This window comes from Gavialis gangeticus, unplaced genomic scaffold (genome assembly GCF_001723915.1).
Source record: "Gavialis gangeticus isolate Ggan-Ray unplaced genomic scaffold, GavGan_comp1, whole genome shotgun sequence".
NCBI lineage: Eukaryota > Metazoa > Chordata > Crocodylia > Gavialidae > Gavialis > Gavialis gangeticus.
The window spans coordinates 90,684,304-90,690,962 of NW_017729024.1; positions in this window are offsets into that span (position 1 = coordinate 90,684,304).

Sequence of the window (6,659 nt, forward strand, 5' to 3'; positions counted from 1 at the left end):
CCTGCTGTATTTGCCACTGCACTGCCTGTCCCCTCCCCAGTCTGCCACATGCCACACATACAAGCTGCTTGTGCCACAGGTTGGTCACCCTTGAGTTAATCCATTGTCTTTAGCTATTTCCATCTACAGAGGCAACCATCGAGACTTTAAAATCTACCATTGTCTTTGATCTGGCAGATACATGACACAATCCTTGTCAATTCATGGCAGACTAGCTACACACTGAGGCATTCCAAGATGCAGCCATTTCATACTATGCAGAATCCAGTATATAGATACATTTTCCAGATAGTCACAGCAGTACGCCATGCCATAACAGAAATGAATATAAAATGGAATTATGATCTATCTGTAGTTTAACTGCGATGCTAGTCACCTGTAATAGGTGTTTATGCTTACTTGTTTTACATAAGGAAATTTAAAGCTCTTTTCAGAAAGGAAAATTTGTGCATTTTTACTGAGTAGTATTAATATGCATTCAAAATTCAAGTCAGGAGGTGATTATTAGTTATTTAGTTTTATGTATATTTCAGCAAAAATTGTTATAGCCATTGTAATGTGTAAATCAGTTAAATGAACCAGGATTTCAGAAATCTCCATGTTGCCATATAACTTGAAGGACAGCTTTTTCAGAGACAGTAGGTTGCTCATGGTCAGTCTCTGGGTATTGACAGATGTGAGTGCTCATTTTTTAAATATCACTCTGTTGTAATTAATGTTGCAATCTTCTTTCTCACCCATAATTTACACTGTCTTTTATGAAAAAGTTACTTCACTACTAGTGAGAGTATAATCCTTTTGCCACAAAAATGTCTCGTTGGTCTCCTTCTATTTGCTTTTATTTTTCTACCCTCCCACAACAAGGATGAATTATTTTGTCTCTGAAGTGCATCCCCAGCTTTGCTTATTAATCCTCACTCAGCTGCTAGTATTGTTTTTTATACACAGTCTGCACAAAAGATAATTTTGTATTTTTTAACACTGATTAACTGCTTCTACCATTAGTAAGAAGGGTGTTTGTGCCTGAAAGCTTTCAAAGAACTTTTTTCCAACTATTTAGTTGGTCTAATAGAAGATATCACATCTACCCAAAACAGCTTGTCTACCATTGGTGGATTTTAATTAGACCAGTGGTTTTCAACCTGTGGTCCACAGACTGCTGGGGAGCTGATTATGTCTAAGGGGTCCACAAAAGATGACTATGATCAATGAGAAGTATGTGAATATCCATGCTTACAATTTGAAGGGCTCTGCACCTCTTTTCAAAATTGCCAAGGGCATCCACACCTCCATTAGAAATTTTTTAGGCATCTGTCCAAAAAGTTTGAAAACCACCAAATTAAGCTATTTATGCTTAATTTTATGCACTTTTGATATTTGAAGGTATTCCAGTGCTGTGTGATCTGCAGTGTAATATGCAGTTTATTGATTTGCTACTGGTGTTAATACATACATTGATCTGATTTGATTCATAAAAATTGTTATTCAAATTTTTTGCTGTTCTTAGTGGAGATCGTGCCGATTTCATCAAATGGCTATGTTTTGGATCATTGGCGCAGACTTTTATTTCTGCTGGGGTGGGGGCTAAGATGGTGGACTTGTTGAAAGTTTTCTGAATGTCAGGTGAGAGCCACCTTCCCAAGGGGGGACAGAGCCCTTGGGCCCCCACATACTCAGCACCTCTGCTTTGGATTATATGAGATCTTCTGACACTGAGCTGTGTAGTTTGCACTGCACAAAAAGTAAATAACAAAACCGCGTCACAGTCCAAGTACCTTTGGTCAAATACTAAGCAGATCTACTTGTTCTTTTCAAATATTTCTTTTCTAAAGAACTTGTCCGTGAACATTCCTTCTTTAAAAAAAAAGGTCTCAGCTGTTATTTGAGACTTCAGTGTCCGTTTCAGTTGAATTCCTTTCACACTTTCCCAAAGCTACACTACTGACTAAAAACCATTGGTGTGGCAATAATGCTTTTGTATGACTACCAAGGACAGTACCACCATCACAGCTGAGTTTTTGTTTCTGAGATCTGTTTTCCTCTGTGTATGAACAGCTGCTGGTAACTGGAGATAAAATGCACAGCATGATTTCAAGTTCAGTTGTTTGGCATATCTTTTCTATGTTCTTTCAGCCTGATCCAAAGCTCATCCAGGGCAATGGGGAGACGCTCACTGACTTAATGTACTTTGGATCAGGACTTTAAAGCATAAGGTGGTTTTCTCTTACAAGAAAAGGATAACCCTTAGTGGAGTTTCTGCTTATTTTTAAATTCTAATTCTTACTGTTGTGTAAGTTTAGTTTTACAAAGACCAGCCCCTTGTGCTAGACCCAGCATGCAGGGCCAGTCCAGCATGAGCACCACATGCAGTGTGCACTCCCAACCAGCTCCATATACTAAGATGCATGGGACTGGAGCCAGCACACATGTTGCAAATAATATTCAGAGCTGATCCAGGGCGCATGCTCCAGCTGTGGCCTGCTTCAATACACACAGAACTGGCCCTGTGCATTGGATCTAGCACATGGGGCCAGTCTGTGAGCCTGTCTGGCCGGTGGACCAGCCAGGCAGCCCTCCTCTGATCAGGGGGGCTGGATAAGTTTGACACCTGTTGCAGGTGACAGTCATGAGAAGGTTTCAGCTTCATCTGTCATCACTAATGAGGTTTGAACTACAAGCCTGAACTAAAGTGTGACAAATCCACCTGAAGAAATCAGTGGACTAAAAACTGTACCATTTTAGGTAAGGGGGGGGACGTTAAATTTCCATTTTACAGCCAAGAATTTGAACCAGAACTTTAAAACGTGCTACCTAAAGGGAGCCCTCTAAGTCAGTGGTGCCTGGAGCCATGGGCTGAGAAGTGCTTGGGATCAGGTTGCTCCACAGGCCACCACTCCCCTTTGATAGTAGGGTGGGGAGGAGGGTGGTGGCTGCCAATGTCAGACAGAGGGGAGAGAGAGAAGGGGGAGGGAGAGTACAAGAGCTAATTTCCAGTAAGCAGTGCCTGCCTAGGGGGGGGAGGAAGAAGAAAGGGACGGAGAAAGTAAGTACTGTAACACCTGCCATAAGAGAGGGGAGGAGGAGAGAGTAGGGAGGTCTGTAGGGCAGGGAAGGGCCTGAGCTGGTGCAAGCTGCTTGCCATGAATCCCCAAATACAGACACTCTGGGGGCAATATCTGACCCACAGGTTGAGCCATAGGTTGAACATCACTGCTCTAAGATCATAGGAGACAGCAGGGGAAATACCGTGACCACTAAGGTGGTTTTCCTACAGGGGAAAACTGCTTTCTTGGGATGGGGTAGTACTGTGGGAAGATCTTGGCTATATACTGACTTTATGGAAATGGGAGACTCCTCCCTAGCTCACTCCTACAGCCATACAGCTGATGGCAAGTGAAACTCAGGGGCATCTGAACCCCAAGCTTGGGTCTACAGGATGGATGCCAAAGGATTTGGAAGGATCTGAAGCTCCAGGCAGGGGTGGAGGATGCTTGCCAGTAGTAGGGCCACATATGGTTCTTTATAGATTCATGGATTTGGAATTTATTTGGCTGATTTGACTTGGGACATTAAAAAAATTCCTTAAAAAAAAAAGGCTCTTCCTCAAAGATGCTCCTTTGGCAGCTGCCTGGTAGAAGACCAGTGCCTCACAATGGAGCCAGGTGTCTAACCTTAAGACATTAGTTTGGTATTTGGTCTCCGCATTCTAGAGGACTGTATGCTCCTAGGATAATCTTGGTTTCCCAGACTGAAAAGCTGATTCTGTTTTAGAAAGGAAAGCCACTCCACTATGTGTAAAGAGAAGAAATACTCTGCTTCTGCTAAACTGAATTGCTTCTGAATTATACAGCTTAGAGCCTTTGTAACTTGACACACTGGAAAAGTGTTGAAATGTTCTAAGGGTTCCCACTTGCCTGCAGTTTATGACATGAATATAAGCATCTTTCTTACCTTCAGAATTAATCTTGCATTATATTTTGTTTGCTGTCCCTTTTGGTTCCAATGCCAAAAGGGGAGCCTTGGTGCCTTTTACACAAAGGTTTAATTAAATGTTTCCAGTTCTTTTTAATCTTATTTCCATTGTGTTACAAGTAAAAATCCCATTTTTTTTGGTAGTAGAAGATTTTGATCTTTTTGGTTAGCTTTAGTTCTTGGCAGTCAGATATGATTTTTTTTTCCGTTTCTGGTGTTCATAATAACAATGGGGAAATTTGGATTCTAGCCTCTGCTCCAATGAACAAGCATTTTGTACACAGTAGAGCAGCTTTAACTGAAAAGATTAAGAGAGCACCATCCTAGAACACCCCTGTAGCCTGGGGGGGGGTAGGGAAGCTCTTCTTTGAGATATAGACTAAGCTCCTTCAGGCAGAAAGGAGCTTTGAACCTGGTTCTCTACTATCCCAGACAAGGGGCCTAACCACTCTGCTATTTAATACAAAGGCACTTTTACCAGAAAATGGAATGACCTGGTTTAGGCTCCTAGTTCTAGGAGAGGATTAACAGCTGAAGTCTAAGTGGAAGTTGATGCTCTAGAGTTTGGTGCTTAAGTCTCTCTTCATCATTTCTATTGCTTACTTTAGGCATCTCCCCATTTAGCAGGCCAGTTTTTGCACGCCTAACTCTCCCTATGCAATGTACAGGGAGCTAATTTAGGGAGTAAGAGTACTGCTATGTGACAGGATACACAAAAGTTAGGTGTTTTAAAGCTGATCCTAAATTATTCTAAGAATATAGTCACATATTGCACTTTCAAACTTAAATTGCATGTGAAGAAATTGTGTGCAGCTGTGAAACTAAACAGATTTTTCTCCCTGTGATTTTGCACACAGGAACATCAGGCTTTCCTCTGCATGATCTGATGCTTCCAGAACACACTGCTCTAGAATATGACCATTTGCATTAGCTAGGAGACGAGATTAGGCCCTCAGTCAGGGTGCAGTGAAATGATTTTCCTTTAATCAGAAGTGAGAATGCAACATAAGGATGTTACTGCATGATTGGTTATATTACTGTAACAGAAGGCTGACTTGAATACCGTGTGTGATATACTACATACAGTTATTGCTCACACATTTAAATAAGAAAAATTAGGTAGAGAAGTTGTAACTTTCCAAAGGTCAGAGGAACTCAAGTGTTACAGTTCGGATTAGATTCAGGAATCTTGCTTTTAGTTCATCACCTGACCAATGCTTCCTCAAGCACTTTTGTTGGTGGAATAAATGTCCTACAAATAAGGGGTTATATTTTTAGGGTGATATTTTATGCTCTGTTAGCACTGAAGTTTAAAAACAAGCATTTACCTAGATTGATTTGCTCTGCATTTATGAAATACCAACCACAGTGAACTGCTGGTCTGTGTGGTATCTCCTGTACACTGACAGTTCCCTATAAGAAACATTCAAAAAAGCATACACACAGGTAGAGGAGAGGAAACCTAGACTAAGAAATATCAAGGTCAAGAATGTTTATATTATCTTTCAGCCATCCCTTCACAAGGTAGAAATAAGGACATCACTAGGTAAATATATACCCTATCACTGTAGCATTTGAGCACCTCATCACTGAGGCAGTACTGTAGTACAACATTAAAACATTAAGGACTTGATTCTCATTTACACCAAAACCTTGTTTTCACCCTTTCAGTGCAGAACAGCCCTAAAATGGGTATAAATTATACCTACACTATTGGCCTTCTATGCTGCCACCCTCCTATGCTGGGAGTAATGGGGTAAATAACTTTTACAGTTGGCAGTTTTGCATTCTTTTTAACACAAACACATAATCTGAGGTTTCCTTGGAGACTGTAGTATTTAAGGTGGTTTCTTGGAAGTTCTGGGTTTGGCAGAACTGGATGCAAGTCACCACAGGGACCTGTAATAGAACAGCTGTAGGATGGTTCACTATCACTTTAGCTCCCTGTCCTTGGAGTATTTCTGTGTGTGGGGGTGGAGGAATGATTAAACTATCTCCAGGTGAAGTGGAGATCATTAGAAAAGCAGCTAGAAAGTATCATGATTGAAGGAGCCGGTGATGGGTGGAGACTGGGAGGGTTTAAAAGTACTCCCCTTCCCTTCCTTTCCTTCTCCTTTCCTTTTTTCTTTTAGAAGGAGAAGCTGTAGCTGATCTGTCTTATAAAAATGCTTAGGATTATTTTATTGTAAGAGAAGGTCTAGAAAACTTCATGTTTTTAATTTCTGCTTGGGGACTGGTTAACATTAGTGGGGGAGAAGCAAGCACACAGATCACACCCAACAGTACATGGTGAGGACCTTGAGCATTTCTAGGCATAAATGGCAAATGCTAGTTACTGCATTTGCTTAGTGTTTGCACCCTAGTAGGCGAGAGTTCTTTCTTTCATATTCTAGAAAAGGCGTTTAGTCTTCTGGCATGTATAGTAAAAGAAATTACTCTGAGAGCTGAAATCACAAGTGTTTGCACCCAACATTTGATTCTAAGGGTTATGTTCATGCAACTGGGAAAGAGAAATGTCAATCAGATGCATGATCAGGGTTTCTAGTCCAGGGAGTTTAAACTGCAAATGTGGAAGCAATCCTAGCAATAATAGCTCCCAAGCAAGGCTTAGGTGGAGCTACTTCAAATAACAAATGTTTTGTTCAAAGGTCATTTGGGAAAAGGGGGGGGGGGGGGGGGGGGGGGGG